Source organism: Carcharodon carcharias, chromosome 26 (assembly GCF_017639515.1).
Source record: "Carcharodon carcharias isolate sCarCar2 chromosome 26, sCarCar2.pri, whole genome shotgun sequence".
Lineage (NCBI taxonomy): Eukaryota > Metazoa > Chordata > Chondrichthyes > Lamniformes > Lamnidae > Carcharodon > Carcharodon carcharias.
The window spans coordinates 16,299,687-16,313,549 of record NC_054492.1 but is presented as its reverse complement, the minus strand read 5'-3'; the positions used below and the strand labels follow the sequence as shown (position 1 = coordinate 16,313,549).

The 13,863-nt window shown below is 40.9% G+C and overlaps 1 long non-coding RNA gene across 2 annotated transcripts in view; it reads left to right on the top strand.

Moving 5' to 3' along the window:
- LOC121269780 overlaps positions 1-13,863 on the top strand; it is a 142,725-nt gene that overhangs the window by 87,959 nt on the left and 40,903 nt on the right. The window contains exon 3 of one of the 2 annotated variants that reach the window (XR_005941411.1): positions 7,190-7,362. The exons of the other annotated variant lie outside the window; for it this stretch is intronic. This is a non-coding gene — a long non-coding RNA (uncharacterized LOC121269780). The remainder of the gene's footprint in view (positions 1-7,189; positions 7,363-13,863) is intronic. 2 annotated transcript variants of the gene reach the window in all.

Sequence of the window (13,863 nt, the reverse complement as noted above, 5' to 3'; positions counted from 1 at the left end):
AAGAGACCTTCACCAACCAAGTAACTATTTACTCGTAATAGCTTTCATGTTAAACCTGAATTTGATAAAATATCACTGAATGTTTTATGTAAAGTAATTCTGGTTAATTTACTTACAGCTCAAACTTCTTCATAGATTAAAATAATTGGAAAAACAACAGTCTTCACCAAATATTTCTCTCCAGTTTTAAGCTAATTAACGTTCCTTCACTGTCGCTGAGTCCAAATCCTGGAACTCCCTCCCTAACAGCACTGTGGGTGTACCTACACCACATGGACTGCAGCGGTTCAAGAAGGCAGCTCACCACCACCTTCTCAAGGACAATTAGGGATGGGCAATAAGTGCTTGCCTAGCCAGCAATGCCCACATTCCATGAATGAATTATAAAAAACAATCAGGTTACTTTGGTGGTTGAGTTTGTTTAATTATTATTAATAACTAGAATAACAATAACAGCAATGTATCGAGAGCTTCTAACATAAGGTACTTCATAAAGGCATAATCAAAAAATGAAGGATGAACCATTGAACGAGACATTATTTCACTAAAATCTTAGTCAACAAGGTGGGATTTTAGGTAGGTCTTAAGGGAAGAGAGAGGTGGAGGGTGGACATGTTAGGGAGAGAATTTCAGACTGTAAAGCCTATGTGGCCGAAGGCTTGTTGCTCAACAGTGGGATGAAAGGATGGTGGATACACATGAAGCCTCAGTCAGAGCAACGGAGAGTGTGGGAGGGAAGGGATTATAGTGAAGGAGGTCACAGAGATGAGATGGAGCCAGGCCTCAAAGGGATATATCCATGAGGGTAAGAATTTTCAGTTTGATTTCCACCCCCCCCCCCCCCCCACCCCCCCCCCCCCGCCCACCCAACCACCACCACCCCCCTCCCCCCCACCACCCAGTGCCTCAATATAGGTCAGCGAGGCCAAGGGTGGCGGGTCACCAGGAACTGGTGTGGGAAAAGATCTGGGAAGAAGGATTTTGGATGAGCTAAAGTTTTCGGAGGTTAAAGGAAGGAATGCTGGCCTGGGGAGCACTGGAATGGTCAAATCTGGAGGTGATTAAGGCAGTTAATAAAAAACATTTGTTGAAAAAAAAATGGCTGAAAATCTTATAGGTGAAATTGATCTTGGCCAGCAGCATGAAACAACTGATAACAAATCAGCATCCTCTTTTACAATGGGCCTAATTTTATTTTCATTGAAATCAATTGAAAATTGAAGATGAATCTCATTCACTTAACCATTGACCAGGGCAAGTATGAATGTAAGAGAACTGGGAGATAAGTAGGTGATCATGCCAAAATCAGAATGGCTGAGACATCTTCAATGATTTAATGAGGTAAAGTCATCGAGGAATGTTCAGGCGGATTAGATTCCTGAAACAGCCAGGAAGAAACAGTCTGCAAAGACATCCATTAAAGTTAGATGAACTAATCAAATAAACTGAGCATTATTTAAATATACATATAATACATCTTCCTAATTTTCAGTTGAATGTCTTTCAGATTGTTAGGACAAGCATGATCTTTGATATCATGGCACCACACCATTAACTGCAATCTAAAAGACACTTCACGAGACTTCAATGTCCCTTTAACTTTAATCTTTAAGCAGTTTAAAAAAAACCTGCAGCAGCTGCTCTCCTTGGACTACTGTAATAAAGCAATTAAGCCAGTCACCACAAAAACATATCAACTTGCACCAGTGTCATTAGTTGAAGGTATTTATACAGTTCAGCCTTTTAAATCACACAGACTTATCTCCATTAGCATTGTGCCCCAGCTCTGGAAATGATGATGGAGAATCACTGACTCTGAGAAGAAGAATTTGGCTAAATAAAGGCCTTGGAATGGAATACTTCAGGACCGATTCCCTGCTGTCTATGTTCATAGATCATACAGAGTAAGTTATGAATACCAGAAGAGGTGCTGGAAAGTCAATCTCTCACCACATGGATTCCTGCCAGCCTAATGTGCTATGTCTATAAGTTTAACTGTCATTGACTAATAGTTCAAGTGCAGATGTGAATATTGAGTGAAACAACTCCCTGAGTGTTGCAAAACTGTATCCCAGTTCAACAAAGACAATGCAATATAATTTTTGACTTTTTTCATTGATATGATTGAATTGACATCCTCCATGTCAGAAAGAACTGTTTGTTGGACATGGATATTACATGATTTGAACAGAACACCTCCTCCTCTCACTCTGTACTAGCTGTGACTCATTCCCTTAAAGAGCAAATTTCCAATCCATACATCTGTACAATGGAAGCTGGCACTTCTCCAGAATAAAGTTGACCCACAGCCTCCAAAATGTGACATCAATGACATCCAGTGCTTCCACACTCCTGGCAATGTCAGATCTAGCAGATTAAGTGTATCCTTGATAGGAGTATTATAATGTTAAACATAATACAAATAAAAATTCCTTTCTAACTCCAGTGGTGGTTGCCTGATGCCATCAATTAATAGATTTATCAAATTAAGTTTTGCTTCTCATGTGACTTGCACTTTCAATCTGTAGTCCTCCTGTATAATTAACTCTCCGAGTGCTGAATTTTCTGGTATCCCTTTACACACTTTGGAATTTACACTCCAATTCTTTTATTGTAGTCTGTAAATGCTGAATGCATCAATTTTCTTTGGTGTGTAAAACTGCTTTGTATTTACTCTTTTATGAAGCGATCTTACGGAAGGGTGCAGAAATTTTATAAGCTGAGAAAACTGTGAACATAGTTTGAATGGTCCTAGAATGCGTCTTTTAAGTATTTAGCACAGTTTCTAACAATATCACGAGCATGAGAGCAGGGCCCAAGTACGTGAGAATTAAAAGGGTTGAATTTGGGTGTTGTCTAGGATGAAGTGCAATATATTTTAAAAGGATGTTGATTCATAAATCTTAATGGGAACAATGAGTTAAGGAAACTTTGAAATAATTATAACATTTTTTTAATATGGGTGCAAAACCATTGCATCAAACCTTAACATGTAACTGTAATTGCTTATAGATTACAGGCCTCTTTTAATATCTGACTTAGGCTATAAAAATCATTATATATTGGCTACAAGTAAAAAATGGATATCCACCAACAGAATTTTCCACACAGTGACAATTAAGGATATCTCCAAAACTGTGAAATAAGGGAGGGGTTGAATCCACTAGATAAGAACTATAATGGATTTCAACAACTTCTTATATTTATAGAGTCCCTTTAACTATATAATTGCAAGGCACTTCATGGGATGGAAAACAAATTTGACAGGGTTAACTGGGGTTCTGGAGCAACTGAGTACAAAAGGCAGTCCAGGTAGACCTCTGGTGCCCTCCTGCCCTGACTCCTGACCAGTTAAAACTCCAATTAGCCCCCAAGTATGGGATCTTCAAGGGCCCTGGTTGGATATTCCTCCACCGGACCTACATTCGTCTTTGAGGCAACTGGCACATCTCCACATAGCGATCACCACAGCAAAGCTTGGTCTCAACTGAGGGTCATGAATGAGACCCCTGGCTTAGGGAGTCTCCCAAGCCATCATTTGCCTTTTAAAGGGCTAGACAGAAGTTCCGCACCTTACAAGTAATCACAGAAACTTCAAGCTTCCCTGGGATCCTGTCAGAATTATATCAGAAGGTATATCAGGGTATATGTTCATTCAACTCTAGCTTGAATTAGAATCCTTTCAGTTCTGTCTGACCTGTTGTCTTGTGTTTATCCTTCAGATCCATCTGATTTTGGGACACTAAAAAAAAACAGCATTTCAAGCTGCTTCCTGGTCTTATGCTCCTTTATCAGGACAGTAAGCCCAGCATTACCTGGGACCGTGATCTCCAGATGAAAGGGAGATGTTTACTAATCATAATCATTGCTCTTGCTCTTCCAGTGTGAAAGCACTAGAATTGATTTGCATGCCCTTCCTGTGTTGTGAAAGATTATCTCCTGTAGGAATGCACGGCCTGCCTGATCCTTTAAGATAGGCCAACATTCTCTTTCTTTTACTGCGGCTCTTACAAATTCACAAATGACAACCTCCGTAACTGCAACAAGGATAAACTATCCCTCCTTGTCCTTCTCGACCTGCTTGTAGCCTTTAACATGGTTGGTCACACCATTCTCCTCCAACACCTCTCCATTGTGGTCCATCTGGTTCCATTCTTGTCTGGTTCCATTCTTAATTATTTAAATTTAGCCTAGGAATCATATGCAGTGGCTTCACTTTCTGCTGCTGCAACATGACCTCTGATGTCCTCCAAGGATCTATCCTGGCTCTGTCCTATTTCTCACCTGGATACTGCCCCTTGGCATCATCTTCCAAAACTAAAGCATTAGTTTTCACATCTGTACTTTAGCTGTGCCTCACCACCAACTTTCTCCACTCTTCCACTGTTGCTAAATTATCAGATTGCTTATCTATCCTCCAGTACTGGATGAGCAGAAATTTCCTCCAATTAAACATTAGGAAGATCTCTTTTTGGTCCCTGCTCCAAACTCCATTCCCTAGCTACCAACTCCATCCCTCACCTTGGCAACTGTTTGAGACTAAACCAGACTGCTCACAATGTTGCGGTCATATTTGACCCTAAGATGAGTTTCCAACTACAAATTCACACTGTCACTCAGACAATCATTTCCACATCTGTAGAATGTTGCTTCTGCCACAGTTTATCTGTTTGTTTAGGCCTCTGTTACCTCAAGTCTTGACTATTCCAATGCACTCATGACTGGTCTCCAATGGTCTACTCTCCGAAAACTTGAGATTATTCAAAATTATGCTGCATGTGCCCTCATTCATGCCAAATCGCATTCAGCTACAACCTCTGTGCTCACTGACCTACATTGGTTCTCAGTCAAGCAATGTCGTGATTTTAAAATTCTCATCCCTGTTTTCAAATCCCTCCATGGCCTCTCCCCCTCTCCCCCCACCCCCACCAACACCCACCCCCCCCCCCCCCCCCCCCCCCCCCACCCCGCCAATCTCAGTAATCTCCCTCATCTCTATAACCCTCCGAGATACCTGCACTTCTCTAATTCTGGCCTTTTAAGCATCCCTGATTTTAACCACTCCACCATTGGTGGCCATTCTTTCAGTTGCCTAAGCCCTAAATTCTAAAATTTCCTCCTTGTACCTCTTCTCTGTCTTGCTTTGCTCATTTAAGATATTCCCTAAGACCCTACCTCTTTGCCCAGATTTTTGGTTATCTTATCTCTAAATTTGGCTTGGTGTCACATTTTGTTTATAATGCTCCTGCGAAGCTCCTTGGGGTGTTTTATTATGTTAAAGGTGCCATATAAATATAAGTTGTTGTTGTTACTGGGGTGCTTGAGCCCCTTTACTTTCAGGCAGATTGTTTTAATGCTCATCATGATTCATTGGGTTGTTAGATATATGTTACATGGGAGGGACACCGTGGTGTCACTTCCTGGCACATCTATCTGGCACTGTCCGTGAGTGGGTTTAGGAAGGATATTTGTCGTGCTTAAAGCCCTGGAACATCTTTTTTTAAATACTCCCTGAGTGACTACTGTAAAAATGGAACCAGTTTGTGGTAAAGTGGAGTACCATGTACCTTTAAGAGGATGCAAGTGGACTAACCATGTTACAGTGCTGACCAATTACTGTACAGCGCGTGCTACTGATTACCTATAAATTTAGAGCTGGAGGTAGTTTGGGGAGCATGCAAGGATATAGTGCTCTGCTTTCTGTTGCAATAAACAATCACAGTTTGTTCTTATGTCAGTCTCTGTTATTGCTAGCGAGCATCAACTAGCAAGTACATATGAAGGCGTGCAATTCGAGTTTACTGGACTAGTGAACTCAGAGACTCAAGACATAAAAGTTCCGAAGCAACAAATGTCACTTTTAGGCCCTTAAAAATAAGTTGTCTTCTTGCATCTGACACATTCTTATCCTGTCGCTCAATTGTCAAGTTACTGTGCACTGTAGGACATGATGAGATATGTAAGGAGTTCAATTGTTAAAGCTTGCCTGCATGGATCAGAAAGTCAATTATCACAACAAAAGAAATGGTGGAAACCATTTGGAACCTAATATACTGGGATTTAAGTACAAGTAGGAATATTTCTTCTTGGTTTTGTTTCCTTTGTTCATTCATTATGATTCATCAGTAACAGTCTTTTTCAATGCTTTAATTTTCAATAAAAGATCTTGCGATAATGAGACTGTTGGGATAATGCTTTGCCATACCTACAATAAATAGTTACAAACTGAAAGAAAATGGATTTGCTTATGATCACACTTTCGAGGTGATAGTAGTAGCTTCACAAGAATTGCCACTTTTAAGAAGAAAGCAGGCATTATTTTCCAGAAGAAGTGGTAGCCCAAAAGGAAATTGAAGGCAGTGGGGTGAGTCACAAATGGGTTCTTCTAATCTGAGCTAAAGGCAAATAATTCAAGTTTGCAACCTGGGAAAAATGTGTGTATTTCAAAGGGCCTAGCTCTCTATTGTTAATGTCCTGAGCACTGAGCCTAGCTTTTAACATCATAATGAAGGATGTTCCCTGATGGATTAACTGGAGATAGGATTAATTCCTTCACAGCTTCTCCGGAGGCCAGACATTTCAGTCCTGAGTACACAAGAAATGGAGCTGCTAACACTTTATCTCATTTTCAAACTCGGGTGTGAGAATCAAATTCCTTCCCCCCCCACCGAATCTACATTCAATTTTAATGTGAAAGTTATAATGATGACTGAAGATCCAAACTGAGTCAATTTGGAGGATTTAAAGTCAGACCTAAACTGTGCTCTTCTCTTTACAATGTCAAAGTGACCGTGATTATACTTTTTAAGGGGAATGGTGGTGGTTTAAAGGGTCGGGTGGGGGACGCTGGGTGGTGGTAAGGAGTGAATGGGGGAGGGGAAGGATATTGGATCTGCCAATGTCAAACGTGCAAATTGTACTTCAATCAGGTACGACCAGAGTCAGTGAACTGTATAACCTCATGCGATTGCCACAGGAATTTTCACCCCCTGAATGTTGCTTTTCACATTCTTTAAGGATTGATGTATTACAATATATATTTTATGGGGATTCCAGACATTTGTGCTACCAGATGACCTGTTGGGAAGTTTGATATCTCAATGGCTATGAGGCCTGTTGTTTATTTTTGTGGTGAGTCTAATAACATGTCAATTAGCATTGTCCAACTCTCTTTTCATCTGTGAATTAGGGCTTTGGAGTAATATTTTTCTGAGGTCAACAATCTTTGCGATAAAGAGCCATGTGTGAAAAGAGCTGCAATGTCAGTAGAAAGTGCTAAGAACGATGCGTCCATGTTTAGTGCTGACAGTTTCCTTCCTCAAGATTGGATTTACAGTCGTGAACAAAAACGTAATTGAAAAGGTAATTCTTTTTTAACATCTTAAAGCTACAGTCAGGTAACAGCTGGTGAATGTGTGTGGTATGTCCACAGCTGCAAAGTCAAATGGAAAAGTGACTATTTTACTTTGGGTCAGATCTAGCCTGAGGGAGTTTAATAAATATGATGATTTAGAAGGACCACTGGGGAAAAAAAGAGGATAGTTCACAGACGTTTTATTTGTCTACAGAAGGTTAGGTACATCAAAGTGTACAGAATGGTCCAAGACTACAGAGGCCATAGAAAGTGGATGATTTATAGCTGGAATCAAAACAGGGTAGGGAGTGTCCTGCAACAGTTAACTACCTGGGTATGACAGAGTAGCAATACATGAAACAAAAACAAAAATTGCTGGAAAAACTCAGCAGGTCTGACAGCATCTGTGGAGAGAAAGACAGAGTTAACGTTTCGAGTCTGTATGACTCTTCTTCAGAACTAAAGAGAAGTAGAAATGTGTTGAAATACATACTGTTTAAGGTTAGCACCTCCTTAAGCCAGTATCACCACCACCAACAACCCTTTGACCTTTTGTTTATGACATCTTTTGCAATCTCTCCTTTGCCTCCACCTATCACGGGCCTTCTATCCAGCTTCACCTGTCCCAGTCCCCCTTAAACAGAACATATTTCACCACATTTCTACTTCTCTTTAGTTATGAAGAAGAGTCATATGGACTCGAAACGTTAACTCTGTCTTTCTCTCCACAGATGCTGTCAGACCTGCTGAGTTTTTCCAGCAATTTTTGTTTTTTTTTCAGATTTCCAGCATCTGCAGTATTTTGCTTTTAGCAATACATGAGGAGGTGTACGCTAATCAGATCATCTGTGACTGAGGTGTCATACTCGGCCACCATAAACATATTATGACCTTTGACAGGGAAGGATGCTTTTGTCCTGATGCTTTGGACAAGGAGGGTTAGCTGGTTAATTTCAAATGTAACTCCTTTCGTATTCTCTTTAATTAAGATTTAAGGGAGAGAATTTGTCCTCTGCAATCTCGCCCTTAAGATAAAAACAGGAGAAACCTTAAGAATATAATAACCTGACTGAGCATCCTTTCCTTATGTCCAACACTTCTTCAGCCACTTGACTGTTGAAGATTCTGACAATCCTAGTCATGTGCAGCAAACAAAATCAAAATTCCTTCCCTATCTCTTCACGGCCAATTCTGCTCAGCATGCATCAAGTTGATTGTTCTGTCACAGGGCCTGTGGAGTATCTTGTTACTATCACAGTTGATACTAGAGACTTCCAACCAGAAGTATCATAACCACTATTTTCTCCAGAACTGCTACCCTTGTAATTTTCACCCTGTTGTCAGTTAACCCTAGACACTAGAGCAGCATCGGTTAGAAATGCCTATCTGCAGGGAAGCATCTGTATCATCTGGCTTCACAGGAAAACTACCGATCTCTACTCTCTAAAAGTTTTTTTTTAATGGATACTCTGAAGATGAACTCTAGCCAATGTTCATACACTTTAAACAAGTTATTAATGGAAAAACCACAAAGCTAATCTGTGAATTTATACATCAATATAACATCTGAGACACTATTCATCTGATTACACTTGGGTTAATCAACAGTGTGCCACGTAAGGATGAATACTTTTCAGCAAAAGGCCTGTTGAAAACTGACATTACTACCAGTGGCAGCCTGAGTGACGTGACCTGAAGAGTACAAAGGAGCCTCTTCATTCTTAGTGTCAGGATATGTTTTTACTAGTTTATTTTTGGTTTCTATCATAATGTTTGCAACACAGAATGCTTTCAGTGACACTAACAACCCTGGAGAATTTCATGATCTGGCACTCCCATAGGGAAATCTTGCTCAGCAGGAGATTGTGGGAATGCAGCAAGTGATTTCCCGTCCATTGCTTTCAATAAATGGGAACTCCAAGACATCACTGCCAGTGCCTAGTAAGAGATGGGGCCCATCATAGTTAACCAATTTCTCCTGTTTAAACAAGGCAATCAGCCAATGGCAAATATTGCCAATACCCATCAGCCCTTTCCCATTTTTGTAAGATGCATCAATGAAATATTTTGAATTACAAAGGATATGTTGTCATTCAACATTTCTGGGTCATGTCTATCATTTTTTTTTTAATTTATTCATTCATGGATGTAGGCATTTATTGCCCAACAGAGGCATTTAAGAGCCAGCCATATTGAGTCACATTGTTGTGGCAGAAGTCACATGTGGCATGCCCAGGCCAGGTAAGGACAGCAGATTTCCTTCCCTAAGGGACATTAGTGAACCAGATGGTTAGATGATTGTTTACAACAATCAGCAATTTTGTGGTCATCATCAGACTTTTTAATTCCAGATTTTTGTTGAATTTAAATGACACCATCTGTCATAGTGGGATTTGAACCCAGGTCCCCAGAGCTTTACACAGGGTCTCTGGAATACTAGCCCAGTGACAATACCACAATGCCACTGCCTCCCCCAAAGTTTTCAGGGACATTGGCTTGTGGTGATTGAACAGCTAGAATTTGTCTTTCTTCCTTGACAGTGGAGTATAGGGGTTTTTCTCTAGGATTATGTACATTTTCCATGAAAATTGAAATCAAGTAGCGTTGCTAGTGATTATGGAGGATTCCAGAATAGGGTTTGAAGTAAAAAAAAATCCCATGTGTAAACCACAAGATGTGTGGCATAAATATTTATTACGTATGCATAAACAAAATGTACTGTATACTCAGGAATGCAGGATAGTACAGCCATTTTTGATAACAAAAGGGTTTGACCTTTTCTTTTCCTGCAGTGTAATGAGTTGGTCCATTTAAATTGGGGTCAACTAAGTGGCGAAAATATCACTGTGTGCTGGCAATTTTACAGAACTGTTCTCTAACACTGTTTGAGAGGGAAACCCAGTTCTCCATCTGTACACTATGTTCATTCAGAAATGAAACAATGCATGCCTTCACCCATTTAAATAATGATTCCGAATCTGTCGATCCTGCCAGAAGCTCTTAAGAACATAAGGACTTGATTTAACATTCTTAACTAATCCCTGTCACCTCTGCAGCCAATTCCACTACTGAAGATTCTCACTGATTTCCAGATGTGTGCATCTTCAGACAGTTCCCTTCCAGTATATTTTCAGCTCCACAAGAGGAAACAAATGGCCCAGATTTTTCAGTCAGCAGAGAAGAAGGCTACCCTTGAAGATTTGGCCATCTTTGTGGTGTGGATTTCACCTTTCCTGATGTTAATTTCATTCTGGGGATGGCTACAGGGGATCTCTGGTGTTCAGCAACAGAAATGTCAACAAGCAGGCTTAGAAGTTAATGGAACACTAATTAATTAACTGACCTGATGAAAGGTCAAACACTGTTCTCTCCACAGATGCTGCCAGGCCTGCTGACTATTTACAGCATTTAATGTTAATTTCAGCATCCTTGGTATTCGGCTTTTCAAAGAAGCAGCTAATCACATTGAAGAATTCTCACAGGCAGTAAAGCAGGAAGTAAAACTAATTGATTATCCTTCACTTTTTGATCATTTACAGAGAGCAAAAGCAAGATTGAGACATAGACATGAGAAGTTGAAATATCATAAAGGAACTTTTTTTTTAAAGTTCTTAGTTTTTAAAAATCTATGCATTTTTTTTTTAGCAAAATGGAGAAAGTTGGCATTCCACAAATACAGAATTAGTTGCTCGGGGCCAGGGAGGCTGTTCAGCGTATTAATAAATTAGTATGCTGATAAATACCTGACTACACCTCATTCAGCAAAGCATAACTTTTGCAAGGGATGCTTCATAGAGTAAAAAGTAGATATGGTCATCAATTTAAGTGTGAGGCTGACAACAGCTTCTGGGGTCTGTGCATGCGCAGCTAACTGTAGAAATCTAGAAGGTGCTGTCAGTCCCACAGCGTAATAATGAAGAATGCTGACAGTTACACCATCATTGCAACCAAACAACCTGGGCCAATAAGACGTGTGCCCCATAAAATGCAGTGCATATGTCACATCTTCACTTTCTAGTATACAGTTTTGTGTCACTCCACGTGTGTCTGGGACAGTTCATTTGTAACTCATGCAGATTTCTGTACCACATTTGATCAGGTGAAATGTCATATTCATAAATAGAAACTGCAGAATAATATGGGAGATACCTTTCCAAATTTAGCAGCCAAGATAGCCAAAACATAAATTAAAAAATTACCAATCCAAAATGTCAATAGCAAGGAGCAGAAGGGGATGGAAGTTGCTCCCGGAAACATTTTGAAAATTGCTTGGCTGCCATCTTATTTGTTCAGGGCAGAAAGATGTAACCTGCATTTATATAGTAACTTACACTTCCTCAGGAGATCCCAAAGCACTTCCCAGCTCATAATATACTTTCCAAGTATAATCACTGTTGTAATGTGAGGAATCAAGGTAGCTATCAACATCTTGGGGGGGTTACCATTGACAAGAAACTGAGCTGGATTAGCCATATAAATACTATGGCTACAAGAGCAGGTTAGAGGTTAGGAATCATGTGGCAAGCAACTTATCTCCTGACTCCCCAGAGCCTGTCCACAATCTACAAGGCACAAATTGGGAGTATGATGGGATACTCTCCACTTGCCTGGATGAGTGTAGCTCCAACAACACTCAAGAAGCTTAACACCATCCAGGACAAAGCAGCCCATTTGATCGGCACACGATCCACAAACATTTACTTCCTCCATCATTGATGTACAGTGGCAGCAGTGTGTACCATCTACAAGATGTATCACAAGAACTCACCAAGGCTCCTTACACAGCACCTTCCAAACCCATGGCCATTACCATCTAGAAGGACAAGGGCAGCAGATAGATGGAAACACCACCACCTGGAAGTTCCCCTCCAAGCTACTCACCATCCTGACTTGGAAATATATCGCTGTTCCTTCCCTGTTGTCGCTGGGTCAAAATCCTAGAACTCCCTCCCTAACAGCACTGCGGATGTACCTACACCACATGGACTGCAGTGGTTCAAGAAGGCAGCTCAGCACCACCTTCTCAAGGACAATTAGAGATGGGCAATAAATGCTGGCCTAGCCAGCGATGTCCAAATCCCATGAATGAACAAAAAAAAATCTTGGGGGAGCATTTTTCCCTCTTCAGGCAGGCTGGGCGGGAGAGGGTGGGCGAGGTCGGAAAGCCGACCACCGCCTGCAATCGGGGCTGGACAGCGATTTTACGCTGGTGGGCCAATTAAGGCTCGTCCAGTGGGAAACACGCGTGGCAGCGCTCAGCTATGCCTGTGTGGGGCGGGGGGGTGTTGGTTGGTGGGAAGGAGGGTGAGAGTACAGGTTCACGCTTGTGTGCAGGTGTACACTGGAAAAGCTGCCTTAGGGAGATGAAGAATTTGGAGCATTAAAAATAAAGATTCTTAAAATGTTATGAAACATGTCCCCTCAGGTGGCTCTGTCACATGAGCAGGGACATGTAATTAACAAAATGTTAAAATTTGTATTTTATTTTTATTTGCTGTTGGAAACCTCATCCCGCCCATGGACACTCGCCCAATGTCATTGCGCATCATTTTATGTTCGGTTGGGTTGGGCATGTGCCCACCTGACGAGTATTATATTCTGGCCTTGCACACTGCAACTGCAATTTCTGCAACTGGATCATCTGTTTTAGTGGTTTTACTTGACTGTCAAGCCTTGGCCAGGATACCAGGAGAACTCCTTCACTCTCCTTCAAATGATGCCATGTGATACTTTATGTCCAGCTGAGCATGTAGACAGGGCTTTAGTTTAACATCTCCCCTGAAAGACGGAAACTCCAACAGTGGAGAACTCTCTCAGCACTACACTGAAAGTCCGCAGTTATGTGGCCAAGTCTCATGAAACGGAGTTTGAACTCAAGGTCTTTTAAACTGTCAGTTGAGAGCGATCATCGTCTACAGGGAGATGTGATCAATTAAATTTATCTATAAGGGCATTTGCAAACTGAATCTGGAGGGAATAACTCGAGTCCACCTGAGAGGACACAATTCAACCTCTTCCCATTACCATACTAGGCTTTTATGCATCTTAGGCTTTGTTAATAATTGTAATGTACAACGATTTTTATTTCCAGCTCCACAGCTAAAACTATTGTATCCAGTTCTGGGCACCACACTTTAGGGAACATATGAAGGCATTGGAGACAGTGCAGAAAAGATTCATGAGAATGGTTCCAGGGATGAGGAACTTCAGTTATGAAGATACATTGAAGAAGTTAGAGCTGTTTTCCTCAGAGAAGATTAGGCTGAGAGGAGATTTGAAAGAGGTATTCAAGATCATGAGTGGTTTGGACAGGGTAGGCAGGAGGAATGTTCTCATTCATGAAAGGATCAAGAACGAGAGGGTACAGCTTTAAAGTAATTGGTAAAAAAACAAAAGTGACATGAGGAAGATCCTTTTCATGCAGTGGTTAAGGTCTGGAATGCACTGCCTGAGATTGTGGTGGAGGGAGATTCCAATCAAGGCATTCAAAAGGGAATTAGACTTATCTG